We start from the raw sequence: 18,332 nt of genomic DNA on the forward strand, positions 1-18,332 counted from the left end.
TTAATATATAATTTTAAATTTGTAATCTATAATTTATAATTTAACAACACTAAAAAAATTTAATTTATAAGGCCATAATTTTTAATTTATTATTTTCAATTAAATTTAATTTATAATTTATAATTTATATTTTTTATTTAATATATAATTTTAAATTAACGACAATAAAAAAATAATTTTATTTAATATATAAATTAAATTTTCAACAACACTAAAAAAATTTAATTTATAAGGCCATAATTTATAATTTATTATTTTTAAATAAATTTAATTTATAATTTATAATTTTTATTTAATATATAATTTTAAATTAACAACACTAAAAAAATAATTTTAGAGAAATATGTAAATTTAATTTTTTAACAACACTAAAAAAAATTAATTTATAAAGCCATAATTTTTAATTTATTATTTTTAATTAAATTTAATTTATAATTTATAATTTAATTTTTTTTATTTAATATATAATTTTAAATTAACAACACTAAAAAAATAATTTATAAATGTTCAAAAGACTATTTTACCCTTTCTAATTGTTTACTAAGTAATAGCATGGAGGGTAAAATGGACATTTTACCAAATAATCCCATGGGATACCAATCACATGGTTTCTATCCCACACCCCCTCATGGGATAGAATAGTCCCATATTTGTGGAACTAGTAGTCCGGAGCAAAATTTTGCAAACAAACAATAGACTATTAGTCCGGTGGGACTAATAGTCCAATCCCACACCCTTATCCCTCAAAACAAAAGTGTCATATCTATGTGTAGGACTTGTAATTTTTTTTTTTTTTTTTAAAAAAAAGGATTAGGCATGCCACATAAAAAGCCACGAAGGATTTGAATAATTTCAATAAAATATTTCATTGATATATATATATATATATCAACGTTCTCTCTCTCTCTCTCATACATGTAAATGGCGAGATGTTATAATGTGCGCCTTCAAAAAGGTGCATATGGTATATTTTTCATAATTTTTTCACAAAATTTCATATCTTAAACCCAAAATATCATAACTTTTTCACTACAAAAGTCATAATTTTTTTTTCACTGAAAAATGTCATAACAAAATCTTAAAGTGTCATAACAAAAATCACAAAATATCATAACATTATCATTCCTAATTTTATGGTGCATATCATAAATTCGCTATTTATAACTTTATTACAAAATATCATAATACACATCACAAACAATTATAACATTCATCATAAAAAATCATAATTTTTTACATTATATACCATTTAAAAGGGTGCACATTGTAAAATTTTCCATGTATATGATATGATTTTATCTTCCAACTTTCTAAGCATGCATAATATGTTGTGGGAATGGTATTGAAAGGCGAATGCTTTTTTTTTATTTTTTTTTATAAAACTGGAATGGCCCACTTTGCAAATTTTATCTTGGTCTCTCCTTTTGGACTGAAGTCTTGTTAATTGTTATGCAGGTTCTATGTAAAATTGTTAAACAATAATATTAACTTTTCATCTTTTCATATATAATTAACTGGGTTGATTTTAAGCCCTCCATTTGAGTATTATAAAAACACACACACATATATCTTCTCATTATTAACTAGGTTGATTTTAAGCCCTCCATTTGATGCAAGTTATGATTTATTTATTTATTTATTTTTGATAGTTTTTGCTTATATATCTTCTCAATATCTTCTCATTATTAAGAAGCAAGATGAGGTGTTTTTAATTTATGTTTTTTTTATTTATTATTAACTTTTAATTTGTTAAAAGTTGTACCAAACAAGCTCGCAGGAGTTTGTGTCAGTTTATTTGCTATAATTACTAGTATTTACAATTCATAAATCATAAATAATTTAAATAAGTTTAAAAAAATAACTAATTGTCCAGAAATTGGGAGAGTGGTGACTTATATTTTTCAACTTAAGATAAATTACAATTACAATAGATTCTATTGTGGTTCTTATTACAAAATAAATTCACTCATTAAATGGGAGTACCACCACCTGATATCAACAGGGTTATACATTCCTAATCAACATTTCAAGTTGATAGTTTTAAAATCATTAATCAAAAGCTATGGCCTATTATTAATTAACAACAAAGGGTTAACCCACACCATAAAAAATTAAGGTTTTGGAAATTAAAATTTAGGGGTAAAATTATTTTTTTGGCACCAAACATTTTTGTTACAAAAAATGTCGTTATTATATTTTTAGTAACGAAAATTAGACATTAGTGATGATGAATTATTATCTTTTTAGGATCAAATTTTTTGTCTCAAAAAATAAGTCATTTTGAGATTACATTATTTTGTCCATAAAAATCTATTTATTAGTGACATTTTCAAAATTTTGTTGCTAAAAATCTTATTTTTGACTTTTTTGATCAATCTTTTAGTAACTATCCTCGTGACAATGAAAATTAATTTTTAAATGTTTTTTTGCAACAATTTTTTTTTTTTAAATCAAAATATTTAACCTTTAAAATTCTTATGTGTTGTAATGCTACCAGACAAATTTGGTTATGAAGGCACTAAGGCTGTCAAAATCCTCTAATGCGCTCAAGGCAGTCAAGACAGGCCATCACAAGTCTGGATACAGTGCACTTAAACATTAGGAGCAAAACCACTCACAATAGACCTATATATGGATTTTGTATATATGTACCTTTTATATATGATTTTCAGCAAATAAAGTGAATGTACCCCCCCCCCCCCAAAAAAAAGATTGGTGGGGCCAATTTTGTGTCACATTTGGAGTAGGTGATTTCTAATCCTGGCCATCCATTTGGGAACCTCTTAGCAGATGAGCTTGAAATACTAATTTAAGAATTTTAAAATTTATAAGATTAAATTTAATTCCGTGGAGGATCTTAATTCCTCATCATCCCCATCATTAGCGTTAAGAGTGGTGGAGACCATTTTTAATCTAGTGACATTAATGTGTTATATAAAAAAAGTTTCCTAACACATTTTTTTTTTTATCAGTAAAAAAAATTTCATTAAAAAACATAAAATTAAAAGTATAGAAAGATGACTAGCATAGAGAGAGATTCGAGAAAGTATAGACTAACCCTACTATTACTCGCAACCATCTAACTAACCCCTTAACTTCACAATTTTTTTGAAACAATAAAACAAAAAAACCATAAACAGAAATAAAAAAGTTAAGAAAAACTTAACTCTTAACACACCAAACCCAGAACCCCCTATCACACTAAACCACACCCCACTAACAAAGATAAAACAACACTTTTCCCCCCAAAGAGGCCAAACAACAGCCACTGCTTACCAACACAACCCATGAACCCTCTAATAAAATATACCCCCTTTCAAACCAAACACACCACAACACACACCCAGGACAAAACACCAACCCCCACTTACCCGAACTCCTGAAAATTATTTACTTGCACCCCACTAGCTAACTCTCTCTCTAACTCCAACTCTATTAATGTAACAACTCTCACTTTATCTTAGTCATGCTCACATGCATTCACATGAATTTGTCTTGTTAAGTTTGCATCTACAGACCTTGACTCGTTTTGTCTAAGTGTTGCTTGCATATCATGTTTCTTGCTTGGTGTGTGTAGTCGATGTCATCTTAAGCCTAGGTCGCACCCGTGAACCTCTTATATCTAGGACCATCTTGGAACCACCTTGGTTGACCTCCACCACCTAGGCATATTGGCCGAGATGTCATCATCTAGGCCGATATGTGTGTCATCTAGGCCGAGATGTTATCATCTAGGCACCCTCAACCTTTGATACTTGCACCTAGTGATCTTGTTCTTGACCGGTATAACCTAGGCCGAGGTGTGGTACATCTAGGCCAAGGTGTGGCACATTTGGACCATGTATTATCCTTTCTAACCGAGATCATTGAGACCCCTTTTGCCGAAGCCGATGTTCTAACCCGAGATCCTCGCCTTACTAGAGTGCCTTTGCCACCTTGCTTGTTATGCACACTTTGCCATGCTCTTGTCTTGCCATTCAGTCACCTTTTTGAGGAAACCCGATCCGGTGGTGCCACGTGTCCCAGCAGAGGGTTAAGTCTGCTGGCAGGAGAGAAACCCATATCATTTTCTATATCTTTGTCCTAGGAAGAGAGAGAAGCTCTAGGAAGATGAAGAAGAAGTTCTTAGAGAGAGAAGTAGATTTCCAAGCTTGATCCTTAGAGTCTAAATCGTTTGATCCAAGTGTTGAGGTTAGATTCTTGATTTACTCTTGTTGTTCTTTATGAGCCATGCATTGGTTTAAAGTTTGTTTTAGAAAGAGAAAATGATGTTCTTGTGTTCTTGGAATAAAATCATGTTTTGATCTGAAAGTTTGTATCAAGATCCATGTTTTGTATTTGTTTTCATAAGATCTTCAAGTATAGGTACCAAAGTCCATGTTTTTGAACTCATAGCATAAAATCTCAGATTTTGTAGTAAGAAGTTATGATTTTAGCATTCATGTTCATGTTCTTCATGTTCTTCAAGGAAGAAAACCCAGATTTCCAGACTTCACCCTTCCCTAGGTGTGGTCACTGAGACCACTCTTGTCTAGATCTCACACTTAGGCCAAGCATCGTATCTCACCTTGGCCTACCTTGCATGATCACTTGCACCATTAGTCTATCTTGCATGAACACCTTGGCAAGCAGCCGTTCACCGAAACCTTGGTAACCACACCTCGGCAAAGACCTGGTTGGTACCCAGTATGAAAAATAGTGTTTTACCCAAGATGAAAAACAGTGTTTTAACTTCCAGCATGTTTTGCTTTGACTTGACCTAGTTTTGAAAGAAATGTCAGGATCTTTTGCACTCATGAAAGCTTGTTTTAAGAACGCATTTTGTAGACACCCCATTTTTGACCGACCTTAAGACTCAGACGTCACCGATTGAGCGCTTGGTGATATTGCATATTGTGCTCGTTCAGAAGTTTCAGAGTCTTGGCCGTGAGCCTTGCCGCTGGGCTTCCGGACTCTTTTGTGCTTTGCCTCGGTTTGCGAACCAGACTCGGTTTTCTCTGTTTCTTTCCCTGAGGGGAGGGAGAGGTCCTGTAGACCATCTCTCAGTGGCCGTGGGCTACATTTTGTGGCTGTAGGCCATTTTGCCCATTTCGGAGCCCGGTTCCCGGTTTTTCGGAGCCGTTGGCCGTGTGCCTCGGTTCGGGACCGCTTAATCACCTCCATTTGCTTCGGTTTTTGGCATACTTCTTATTTGCTCCCTTTTGAGGGACACTGAGGTCTGAGAGACCCACTTCGTGGTCGAGTGCCACTTTCGGTGCTTAACAGGCAGTTTTCGGGGCCCCGAACATTCGTTTTGCATCGGTTTTTGTTCATTTTCGGCAGGTACCTCTGTTTCATCACCAGGAAGGCCGTAGAAGGGTGGGAGGCCAGCAATTGTTTCAGCAACCAGTTATATTCCTCCAGGCGCCCTCCGACGCCCGTTTTTCTCACTTCCAAGCCAATGTTGACCACCCTAGGGCCACTTTCTTGCACCCAAAACCACATATTTGTGATGTACACACCTAGGAAGCCACCAATATCATATGGCCGGCCACTAATGTTGCTTGACCCTTTTGAACCCCTCCTAAAAGTGGGTTGTTCTCTCTCCTGGGTCACTTTTTCCAGTGTTTGACCACATGGTTGTGTTGTGCACACATGGGAGGCCACCAATATCATATGGTTGGCTACTAATTCTCATTGACCCTTTTGACCCTTGGCCGGCTGGCCATAAGAGGTGGCCGGCTGGCCACCTGCAGCTTGGATAATTGGACGGCCATGATCCTCAGGGTTGGTACATTACAAATATGTATTCATTTTCCTCGGATTTGGTATCCGGGAGGGGGTTGCCTTTTTGGAGGAAAACTTGGTTGGTTTTCCCTCCATTTCCCCCCCCCCTTTTTCCCCCCTTTTTGCCTTTATAACAGCAGCTCCAGCTGCTGGTTTGGAGGTTGGAAAAATTACCTAAAAGCCTTGTATACACATCTCCCTCCATCTCTCTCTTTCAAGCTCAAACAACCAAGTTCTACCCCTTTTTCTACACCATCACCTAGCACCACACCACCACTCCCATTTCCAGCAGCTTGGAGGTCTTCTCAGAGGCTAAGAGACAGCAAATTTGGTCCAAGAAGTTGCTAAAGATTGGTCTATAAGGGTGAGTTACCATTTCCCTCTTTCTAGCTCATTTTTTGCAACATTTCTTAGCCTCTCTTTCTTGTATATCTGAGCTCCGGCCATAACTGAAAGTAGTGTTATTTTGAGATCTATTTCATGTTTCATTAAGGGACTTTTGTCATTTGAGATCCCCATCTTGCACTTGCTTCATTATCCCTCTTGTATGCCATAATCTTGCATAGTATTTTTGGCCTATGTGTGATCTGTTTTGGAGCATGATGTAAACTGTAGATAGGGTTATCTTGAGCCCTTTTTCAACATTGAAGAAGGGCTCATCACTGTTTGGGACCTCCATATGCCACTTGTCATTATACCCCTCTTTGGTCCCTATTTTTGCATGATTTATTAGCCTCTTAAGCTTCTGTTTTTGGGCGCTTTTCAGAACTGAAAACAGTCTTATTTTGGCCCATTCTTCATGTTTCATTAAGGGTCTTTCATGGTTTGAGGCATCTTGTATATACTTTGTGTTATATCTCTCTTTTTGGCCTCATTTTGCATAGCATTTTGGACATATTTGCATACTGTTTTGGGTCCGGCCATCAACTGTAAAATGCATTATTTTTGGCCCCTCTTCAATATTGTTGAAGGGCCCCTTTGTGTTTAAGGCCAGAAACCACCACTTGCTTCTTTGGCCATCTTTTGGCCCATTTCTTGCATGAGAGTTTAGTCATACCTGTGCTAGTTTTTGTGGTTTTCCATAAACTGTAAAAGATCATATTTTGGGCCCCTCTTCAACTTTGTTGAAGGGCCCTAATCTGTTTGGGGTCAGCAGCTGTGAGTTGTTTCTTTACCTCACATTTAGGGCCATTCTTGCATGCTAGTTTTGCCATATTTGTATTTGCTGTTTGGTCATGCTTTAAACTGTAAGCATGCTTGTTTTGGGGCTTCCTAGCTTCTGTCTTCATACTTCATGTTCAAATTATGCATGCATTGCATAGCTATAGGCCATTTCATGTGCCAAAATTCATGTTTCGGGACTTGTTCCATGCATCGGGTATCATTTCGCTTTGTTTCGGGGCTGTTTTGGCCCTCGTTTTGCTACCGATTTTTGCATGTTTGCATATCATATTCCATGTCTTTGCCATGTCTCATTAGAGTGACATTTCGGTGCCTGAGGGTCGGTTCTCGGTTTGCGTGCACGCGTGCACGCATTTCGAGTTGTTTTGTTTTCATCTGATGGCCTCCTACGTGAGTGTGGCTGAGGCTCTCTCATGTTGGTGTAAGCCCATTATTGCATTGCGTATGCCATTTCGTCCATAGCATTGTGTATGCTCGGTTGTGTATTACCTCATGCAGCTTGTATGCCATTCCATAACATTGTATATGTTAGGATTGTATCTTAGTTGCATTTCATGCATGTCATGCATATTGCATCATGTTCGGGATAGGAGTTAGCCCGGGCACGGGAAACGAGGTACGTTTTGTACTCCGAGTGACGGAACGTGTCTCAATTCCCAGTCACCGACGCTCCGGATTATCCATGATAGAGTTAGGTTTTTGTTTTGTTTTCATGTGCATTCATTTCATATTAAGTTGTGCAATTCGACTCCTCGGCCATCATGTATTGGTGGCACGAGGATCGAGGCATGCATATATCTGTGAAAATACATTGCCATGCCCCTTTCCTGCTCTCTGTTGCAGCAAAATGAAGAATCAACAACTTTTCGGAGTTTGGCACGCATTTCAAGAATAGGCGTAAACAGAGGCTAATTGGGGTATCGTCATGGATTTCCGCGCAAAGGCAACCCGGGCATGCATCATTCATCGTCCGGAATGGAATCAAGGCAGTCCTTGGCTTGCATGCCAGTTTATTTATTTTCTTAGTTAATTTGTTAATTAATTAGGAATTTGTACATTATTTGGACTGTAATATTTGGACTGTACTATTCTTTCATTTGGGACTGTATTATTTATTCGGACCCTCTACGCGAGGGCAATGTTGTAATAAGTGTGCGTGAGTGTGATGTATGTCTTCCAACCCCACGTCTTTCTTCCCTTTTATTTACCTGCTTATGATGGTTAGATTAGGGCATATTTCAATTAGCATACAGTATGATAGCATGTTTGCATTCATTCATCTGTTTTGCATGCACCGGGCTCGGCGCATCATACTAACTGCATTTGTATTTCAATTCCAAGTTGAATACATGTTAGCTGTAGCATTCCATATGCCATGTTTAGAATAGTCGAGCCTACTATAGTTTGCATCTTTGCATGTATTGTATTAGGCATTTCTGTATACTTAGGATTCATGCATGATTTCTAATGAGTTTTTGTTTTGGCTTGGAGTACTCGGTGAGTTTTATGCTTTAGCATCCTTGCATGCGTGTGAGTGACTGCCATGAATAGCATGCTTACCATGAGGCTATTTGCTTATGTGATATAAACTGCCTGAATGCCTGTGGATGAAGGTTGGGTTACTTGGATTGGAATAAATCATCAACTGTTTGTTTTAAGCCCACTAGATAGTGGCAAAACTATTTTTTCTTAAGCCCACCTGAGGGTGGCAAAATCTGCATTTTAAGCCTATTTGCGAGTAGCAAACCATCTTTCAAATAAACAAACATGAAATGTATTGTTCCAATTCAGGCAATCCAGTCTATACTTGTATGTTGTGCGCATCACATAGTAATCTAGGCTAATAACCAGAATAAGAACACACAATGTCTTCAAAACCTGATATCATGGTTAGTAGAGGCCGATCTTTGATCGGGCGAGCGGGGGTGCTCATGAAGTGACCTTCCCCAATCGTACCCAAGTTCCCCAGCCGAGGCAACTTTGGTGATGACGGACACGTGGCCTTAGGCAAACGAGTCAGGGTTTCCTAAATTTCCCCCAAAATAAAATATTTAGATGGCGACTCTGTATCTGGCAAAGCAATCTATGTTTGGCACTTCTTTTAAAAATCTGTTTTCTCAAAAACGATTTGCCGGATTTGGACTTTTTGGTTCAGACTTAGAACCGTGACAATTTTAGAGTCCTGAGCTGTAGTGACCCCAAATGAACAGAACGGGACCTCGTTCCTCCCGGGGTGTTCGGGGACGTCTACACATTTCATACCCATCTTTGAGCATCTCTTCTTGTCTTCTTAAAGTGCATTCAGTAGACTTTATTATGTGTTTGTAGGACTTGGACCCTTGCTTTAACCCCGACGTTTGAAGAGCTATGTGAGTGGTATTTTTAATAAAGCTATGTTATAAAGTTTTGATAAAGCTTTGCTCCGTTTTGGAAAAGTATTTGATCAAGCATGAATGCTTATCCCTAGTTTCGTATCGAGTATTACCTTGTTTTGATGACATTCTGGGAAAGTCCTTAGTGTTAGGGGACTATAATGCAACTAGCGCGTTTGTCTTGAAAAGTCCTTAGTGCTAAGGGACTATAATGCAACTGCACCCTTGTTTGAGATATCTCCCTTGTTTTGCCACTGACGATTTTTCGCGTGGGTTTGTTTGTCCGGAATGTCATCGTTTGGTATTATGTAGATGTTATTAACATCCAAGAAGTTTTGAAAGATTTGATAGATGAACTTGGTTCATTCCTTTGATTTGTAAAGTTATGATATGTATTGTTTTGAAAAAGATCTCGGATATCATTCATTTAAACCTTTATTACTAATATCATTCACTGAGTATCCAAGCTCACCCTCTCCTTATATATATGTAGGTGACGAGCAAGAAGGCGGTGACGCCTAGATGTGTTTTGCAAGATGTTTTTGGATTCGTAGCATCTTGAAGATTATGCTTCTTGGCTTTGTAATTCATTTCTTTTGTATATGTCGGCTCGAGAAGCCTTTTGATCAAGATGTATCTTGTACCTTATTTTATTTGTATTTAAGTTGTAAAACCACGTTATGTACGACATTTCATTTGATCTATGCACAGCTCTTGTGGACTATTTAGATTTAAATTTATTGCTTTGGCACATGTAAGCGCCATATGTATACTCTGATTGTGTGTGACTTCGTAAGTTGGCCTTCGAAAATCTCGGATTACTGGCCATCATGGCACCATTCTACTAGGGGCAGAATGGGGTCGTGAAAATTAATTTTTCTTTCTAATTTTCGCTTTGTTGCTCATCTCCAACTCGATAAAATCCTTGAGGAAGATGTCCTCTCTACCACCAAAATCAATCTGCAATTTCTAGCCCATTTTCAAGGTTTCTGTTGCTTCAACCAAAAGGAGTCTAAACTCATTTTCCTCATCTTCATCTTGCCGTTCCATCTCCTCATCAGATTCCACCAACTTGTTCAAGAAACGCTTGTTGCATACCCGAAATGAACTAGATGATATTGATGATTGCGAAGGCTGCGAAGATCGGGCAAGTTTGGCATCCTTTGATTTTTTGTTAGAACCTTTGGTGTACCTCCCTTTATTCAAAAATTTGTGGGGAAGCCCCAACTCAAGAAGTGAGAGTTTCTTTCTTTTATTGGTGGATTTGTGTATCCTAATAGGACTATTTTTGTACGGAAAGGTAAGGGCTTGAGTTAGGTTGAGGCAGTTTGGGGATGAGGCATGATTAGGGCTAAGAGATTTACTCACTAGGTTTTGGGACAAAATAGAGTGGCTGGAAGAAGAGCATAGAGCATTGGGGTCTGTGCGTTGATATACGTCTGGAAGCTCTGCCTCAAGCGTGCGAAGCTTAGCGCTGTTCGTACTACGTGTGACATTACAAGAATCCTCAACTTGGCTGAGAAGAGCTACATCATCATCACTTTGATTCTCTCCCGGAGCTAAGACTTTGAGATCACCGGCCAAAAACACACCCTGTAAGACATTTCCAGAGCAGACTGAGACATCTTCACCAACGTTGAGATGATCACCATCATTTTTTGCACTCTGAACATCACCGAGCTTTTCACTAAGGAAGCCTTCAACAGAATTAGATTCATCAATACCTTCATCGACCTTAACTGCCGCTTTGAGGTAGTAAGACAAGCCTAACATGTAGATCTTCTGAAAATCCAACTCTGAAACTTTGATGTCGAAAAAAAATTGACCGACTTTCAATTTGCAAAAATCATTTATCAAATTTTAAATTTTGTTTCCAGAAGAACTTACCCTCTTTCAAGTTCCATGCGTGAAGTAGTTTTTCCATCAACAGAAAAAAATTCGACCCCAGTTGCTGGCAATTTTGGTGAAAGTTGTGGAGTTCCAAGCATTCAGAGGAACCCCTTCAATGGCCAGCCAAACTCTCCTTGACAGCGTAAACTCTCTACAATGCCGCTCATACACTTCATCAAACCAAGTTTCTAACCACTATCTACTCCCATGAAGCATCTCTTTTATATCTTCCACAGTATTAAATTGCAACAGAACCTTAACACCTCCTAATGGCTTGATTATTTTGAAATCTCTGAATATACCAACCACACAAGTCTTTACCCAAGAGTCATCAATCTCTTTCGCTTCAGCAGTGAAAGAAAAACCATTTGGGTTAACTTCGACTCCTTCTATAGAATACGGTGAATGGTCTTCGGGGTCTTGGTTATGCCTCCAAATCTGGTTGCCTATTGGGGAGAGAGAATGAGGCAAAAGAGTCTTCTTCTTTCTCCAAATCAGTCTTTTCCCAGAGAGAATGATGCTCTTTTCACCACTAGTATTTGACCCCACCACTAGACCCCATTGAACGAACGAACGGCTTCATCGACCTCCTCTTCCTTAAGGTATCTTACAAACCCAAACTTACTATTACTAAATCTGCGTCTCTTTAAAGAAATAAAAGCATCACTGTAACGCCCCAATTTTTATACCCAAATGATAATACGATAACCATGGTTCTTTAAAGTAAAACTGAAAATAAATCCCCACACTTGCATTACATGATACAGATAGTCTTTAGGCGATAATACATTCACTTCAAATCAAAATAACATAAACAAATAGATACCCCCAAGGGTTTACAAGTTTCCAAGGCTTAGGCCTGGTTACACAAAATGATTATTCAAACCCACACAAATACAGCCATTGGCTTATAAACAAAGTTACAGCAAAATGAGAGTCTTATACTCTCAACACATATTTCCTCGCCTTTAGTTAGGCGGAATCACCACATCTTTTCCTGCACAAAAATCCCGTAGGGTGAGCATAAAACCCAGTAGGAAATCCTTAACAAAGTATATACATTTTATACAAGTCTCAAGAGATGAATGCACATGCCATGCTATGTCTTTTTGCAAATAAATCATATCTTTATCTTTTGAAAACTATCATGCTCAATGATGCCATAAAATGTTCATTGTTCAAAACTTAACAATTTAATTCAAGGGGCAGTATATACAACTCTGGTAATCCCTACATCGGTGTCTACAAGTAGACTATACAAGTACTACCAAATTGTCATTTTTATCAATATTAACTAGAAGACTCGATACCTATCTGCGCGGATTTTCGGTCTTTCACCTCGGACTCTCAGGCCAACTTATTCAATATCATCTACACCACCTATCAAGACTTACCAACGTATTTATCCCAAAACCATTCCATGAAAACTTGTTTCTCAACGTTTTTTTCTCAATGCAAGTTTTCAAATCAACTTTTAAAGTTTAATGTAATCAAATGAATTGATATGCCAATTTCACAAATGAATATAAATACTTTTATTCCAATTCATCATCTAAGGAATAACACAATTCCCTCTTCTTAAGTATCCTCAAAATTAGTCATTTCAAGACTATTTCAATGTTTTGAACAATAATTTCCAAAATGAACAACAATTCTCATATTCCATGAAATTCATCATTTATATAAATATAAATAAGAAATTTTCCGAATATCCATTTATTTTTTGACACACAAAATAAATATAAGAATATCATTCATGGATTTTCAATCTCTTTTAAAAATTCCCAATTTCTATGTTTTCTCACCAAAACTATACAACTCAAATCTTTTGAAAGAAAACTTTCCAAAATCATCTTTTTTTCGGTCAATGAAGATCAAAACCCATAAGATCATTTTAAAAGAACAAGAGACAAACCCACTTTCAAAATCGCTCTACTTCTTGAATCAACAATTCATTTTCAAAAGCTATCAAAGGATGATTTCGAAAATCATCTAGGTCTTGCAAAAATATATATATAACTCAAAGAAAATCCCTACCTCAAGTTTGAAGAAGAACAGACATGAAACCCCAAAATCAATGATGTCTAAACTTGATCTTCACCGCACACAACGAAACCCTCGAAATGATAATCCACTTTGATAAAGAAACAATGGCAAAACTCAAATAAATCTTGAGAAATCCAGGTTTTTTTTTAATCTAGTTTGTGTAGAGAAATGTAGAGAGAAGGGAGAGGAAATGTTTTAGAGAGAGAGAAATATATACAAAAGTGATCTAAAATATCAGATTCACAAACTGATATAACATGGTCCGCTCGAGCGTGGAAAACCCCGCTCGAGCGTCAAATACACCTTCCCAGTACTTTTGCAGACAAGTTAAACTTCTGGAACCAAACATTCTCCACTCAAGCGCATAAACGGCCGCTCGAGCGGACAAGCAACTTCGAATGCATTTTGCGTTTTTGCTTTGGGGGCGCTGCCCCTCGACCCCACCAGAGCGCTGCCTTCAGACTTGCTAAGGGGCGCTGTCCCCTAGATCCCCGCGAGCTGACCGAGCAACTCGATCACCAGCATAGTTAGCAAAGTGGGAAAACATGAAAGATACGCTACAACTCGATACAAACATGAGACATTACCTGTTCCAAACACACCGCTACAATCTGATAACCAAAATAAGGGGAATACAGGGAACTAAGATACGTAATACTGTTCAAAACCATACCAACCCGAGCCGGGAACACCATAAAGAGACGGGTCAAAATCGAGATCGCTACATCCACAATCGTCCTACATCTATTACGAACTCTTCTAAGCCACCAACTGTAAGTTTGCTCCGGAAGATTATCAATGAAGATTGAGAAACACTTTTGATTTGGATCACCTTCCATTAGTCTTTGAAAATCAACACCTTCCATTAGTCTTCCTAATACATGACCTATATAAGTGGTTCCTTAATAGTAAATACTATGCTTGTGCAATGTGTCCATGAACAAGAAAGGTGAGAATAAGAAGAAAATGAGGAGCACTGAACAAGTAGTGGTAATTGTTTTTTTTTTTTTTTTTTTTATAACAATCTTAAGTTATGTTTGAATCATAAGTTTGAGTAGAGATTTTGAAAGGAAAAAAAAAATTAAAAAAAAATAAAGATGGGTAAGATGTGAATAAGCAATTTGAAAAAAAAAAAAAAAAAAAAAGGTTCAAATATGGCAAATTCATGTTAGAAGTTTTTGAGCTCTTCTTGTATTCAGTTTGAAACCATCTTCGTTGAAGCAAGCTGAGGCCTCCTTTGAGAATATGTTATTTTAACAACTTTTTAGCTTTTTGATTGAAATATGAAGTAAAAAAAACTAATACATTTGGAATGACTTTTTAGTTTTTATAAAAAAAATATGCAAAAAGTAAAGAGAAAAGAGAATATTTGACTTTTTGATATAGGTTACAGACTTTTTAATTTTTTTAGTAACTTTTTAACTTTTAAGTTAAAAGTATAACATGCCAAACGTGGCCTGAGTGTGTAAAAAGTGTAAATTCTCCAAAAGGAGGCTGAAACAAGCAAGGAAACTGAAACCCTAATGCACTTGCAAAAGACCTTCACCTTTAGTTTGCCAATCTGATCCGCCTCTGCATGCCGAGGAGAGAGAGAGAGAGAGAGAGAGAGAGAGAGAGAGAGAGAGTTAATGATAAGAGGAATGATGTCAACCAACAAATTAAAAATAAAGAGAGAGAAACAGATAGAAAAATTCAACCACAATACTCCAAATCTCACTACCTTAACAGCAATGGTAAAAACAAGCTCTCTCTATTTTTTTTATTTTATTTTTTCCTTTTCTTTTCTTTTCTTTTCTTTTTTATTTATTTCTGTCTTTGCATATTGGATTTTACAAATGAAAGTAAAATGTTATTAGTTACTATATATATTCACATTTTTTTAATGGATAACCAAACAATAAAATTGAATTAACCAAACAAAAGAAAGAATTTGGCTTCTTTCACTTCATTTTATTTTTCCATCTTTTCTCTTTCCTTTTTTTTTTTTTAACTCCACATATCTAAGATCAAATCATAACATTACAAAAAACAATCACAAAGGTGTTAAAACTGCAAAAAATGAAAAGAAAATTCGAAAGATGTTTTTAGCTAATCCATTCCAAAATTTGAATGTACGTGAACAGCTTGAACCACAACCGTGCTCTTTCAATCGGTGGGTCATATCCACTTAAAATATGATAAATAATACACTGTTGGGATTGAGAAACTAAAGCATCTGTGTGTGTGATTCATAGTTCCAACACTACGACTCAAAATCTCCTTCCTACACTTGGTGAGGTGGGGATGAAAGAGGGATGGATTAGTGAGCAACAAAAGGTATAACCGTTCTACCAACCAACAAGGCCTCTCTTCAATCACTCTCATTGCAACCCAACAACTGTAACAAGATAATAATCAAAAAGCAGGAGCAAGGTGTAAAGAGAACTACCATAAAAGTTAAATCAGCTACTCCATTCCTTCCAGATGTCATTTTGCCTAAATCATTGAGAGAGAGAGAGAGAGAGAGAGAGAGAGAGAGAGAGAAACATTAGTGAAGCTGGTAAGTGCCATGAAAAGAACAAGCAATTACTTTTCTAACATCAGAATCATGGTTTAGTATTAGATACGGTTAATTAAGTTGTGACTCTTTCACACCTGAAAGCCAAATAAAAATAAATTCAGTGTTTTGACTAGAGGTACCTTATCAATAATGCCATATTCAACTGCTTCACTTGGACTAAAGTACTTGGCGAGCCTTACGTCTGTTTCAATCTGTTCAGTTGGTTTTCCTATTATGCTTTGAGTATAGTTTAACCTTCAACATAAATAAAGAATAGTTAGCATTTATACGAGCTTCTGTTAGGATGCAAGTCAGTTCCTAACTAATGCAGTCAATTAAGCACAAGGGATGGCAACATTTTCAAATATGCAACACCCGGTAACAAGTGTTATACTAACAGAGTTTTGAGTCTTAAGACGTTATGTTTTACTTCGGATAGGGAATAAGAAATAATTATGAAGAACCAAAATTCCACAATCTGAAAAGTTCATGTAACTGCTATGAAAACCTAGTTACCACAATCTAAATGTTCAACTGTCAAATCATTATTTAACCTTTTATATCCCTCAACCTTCTCATTCCTCTTAATTTTCCATCACACCAACCAAATGAAGCACAATGGTAAGTTACTGTGGTGATATGAATTGTATAAAAAAATATTACGAAAAGAAATGGAGCGACGGCAAGGTGGGTGGAATCCAGTATTCCGACGAAGACAAGGTAGTGATGGAGCGGCAGGACATCTCCACATGATCTTTGTTGATGAGATTCCGGATTCAATGAATCCGAAAGGATTGTTCACCATGTTCTCAAAATTTGGTGCTGTCAAAGATGTTTACATCCCAGAGAAAAGGCGAAAAGCGACGAAAACCAGATTTGGATTTGCAAGATATGACTGTCCCGGTTGCAATGTGCCACTGGTTGGTTACTATTGACTGCAGTAATCAAATTTAAACCTCATTGCAAATTCGATGATTTCAAGACTGAATGTCGAAACAGAGGTTTGAAGGAAATACAACTTAGAGAAGGTGGAGGGAGGAATGCGTTTATCACTTTTAAATCACAAGAAGACTTGAAGCAATCGCTGAACAGCTTTGGAGATTGGTTATTGGAGTGGTGTGATTCAATCATTGAGTGGAATAAAGCTATGAGGTTAGACAATGAAAGATTGGTTTGGTTAAGTTGTTTTGGAATGCCTCCAAATCTCTGGAATGTTGATAACTTGCGGAAAATTGGTGGTGCTTGTGGGGAAGTAGTTGAGCTTGATCATAATGTCTTCAGAATGGAGTCTCTGAAGTGTGGGAAAATCAGAATCTGTACATCTCATTTGGAACGTATTGATAAATTGGTCATTCTGGAAAAAGATGGTAGATCATACCCTGTTTGTGTAGTCGAAGTCGGGGATTTGTCAACTAAGTCCATGGATGGTAGTGATCAAAGTTCTGCAACTTACCATGGAAGCAGAAAAGTGATGACGTGGGTAATATTGTGGCTGATGTGGGCAGAAGTCATGACATGGCAAATGATAAGAAGACTAATGATGGGTTGGTGGGGCTGTTTTAAATCACACGTGTAACTCCAGTCTCTATATCGATGGTTAATGAGACAGTTGCAGCAATGGAAATTCGCAATCATGCTCTGGTCCATTAGTAGGGAAGGCTGAAGGGAGTGAAAGACAAGGCGGTGCCGTGCTGGAATCAGTTAATGGGCCTGATGGGCTTTTATTAGAAGTTTAAGTGCAGGAGATCTAAACAGGCCCAATTTATCTTTGGAAGTAGTTCTGGATCAAGCCTAATTTGATGGGAAGAGTCTGGAGCCTAAAAATGATTAGGCCACTCTTATTGAGGAGGTTAACCCAAATGAAAAGTAGGCCACTCTTATTGAGGAGGTTAACCCAAATGAAGAAGCTCAGGACAGTGACAGTAGTGATGAAGTGTATCAACCTGATGCTTATGTTTGGGCTAATAGAGCAGGGGGCCAGCGAAATGACAGTAGAGAGCAGGGCAAATTCTGGAAAAGGACAAGGAACAAGGGGATATGATTCAAAAACGGTTTCCAAAGAGGTGCCCTTGTTCGAGTTGCAGCAATGGCAACCTCACCATCTTTATCTATCAGCAACAATTTATGTAAGGCAAAGGAAAATCCGAAAAGAAGCAGAGGACACAGTACAGTTGGGTATGACTCTGGGTTTGGCAATGAATGGGAAGGAAGCTGAAGTTGTGGAGCGAGTAATTCAGATGGAAATTGAAGACATTGATAGAGTGAACGCAAAAGGGATGGAGCCAGGTGCTTAATTAGAGCACTTGGTAGGTGGCTCCAACGAATAGTTGAATCCTCATAAAGATTCTTTCCTGGAATGTCAGAGGGTTGGGTAGGGCAGATAGAAGGCAAATGATTAAGGCATTTTTGAGACAGAAAAATGTGGATATGGTTCTACTACAAGAAACAAAACGATCACGTATTGATGGGAGTGGTTTTAGGTCTTTGTGGCCTATTGATTCGGTGGAGTTCATGGAAATGGGTGCAGATGGTTGTGC

General features: G+C 37.1%; 1 protein-coding gene across 4 annotated transcripts in view; it reads right to left on the reverse strand.

The window, feature by feature from the left end:
- Positions 1 to 14,725: 14,725 nt before the first annotated feature.
- LOC114319594 (uncharacterized) overlaps positions 14,726 to 18,332 on the reverse strand; it is a 66,056-nt gene continuing 62,449 nt past the window's right edge. Inside the window, exons 9-11 of one of the 4 annotated variants that reach the window (XR_014332412.1) lie at positions 15,936 to 16,050; positions 15,685 to 15,731; positions 14,726 to 14,828 (exon numbers count right to left, since the gene is read on the reverse strand). The gene's annotated coding sequence lies outside the window, so the exon portion shown is untranslated. Of the gene's footprint in view, positions 14,829 to 15,333; positions 15,732 to 15,847; positions 15,891 to 15,935; positions 16,051 to 18,332 lie in introns of those variants that run through there. The other 3 variants (XR_014332399.1, XR_014332400.1, XR_014332403.1) reach the window with 3 other exon arrangements.

Source organism: Camellia sinensis, chromosome 6 (genome assembly GCF_055761805.1).
Source record: "Camellia sinensis isolate YWXY chromosome 6, ASM5576180v1, whole genome shotgun sequence".
Lineage (NCBI taxonomy): Eukaryota > Viridiplantae > Streptophyta > Magnoliopsida > Ericales > Theaceae > Camellia > Camellia sinensis.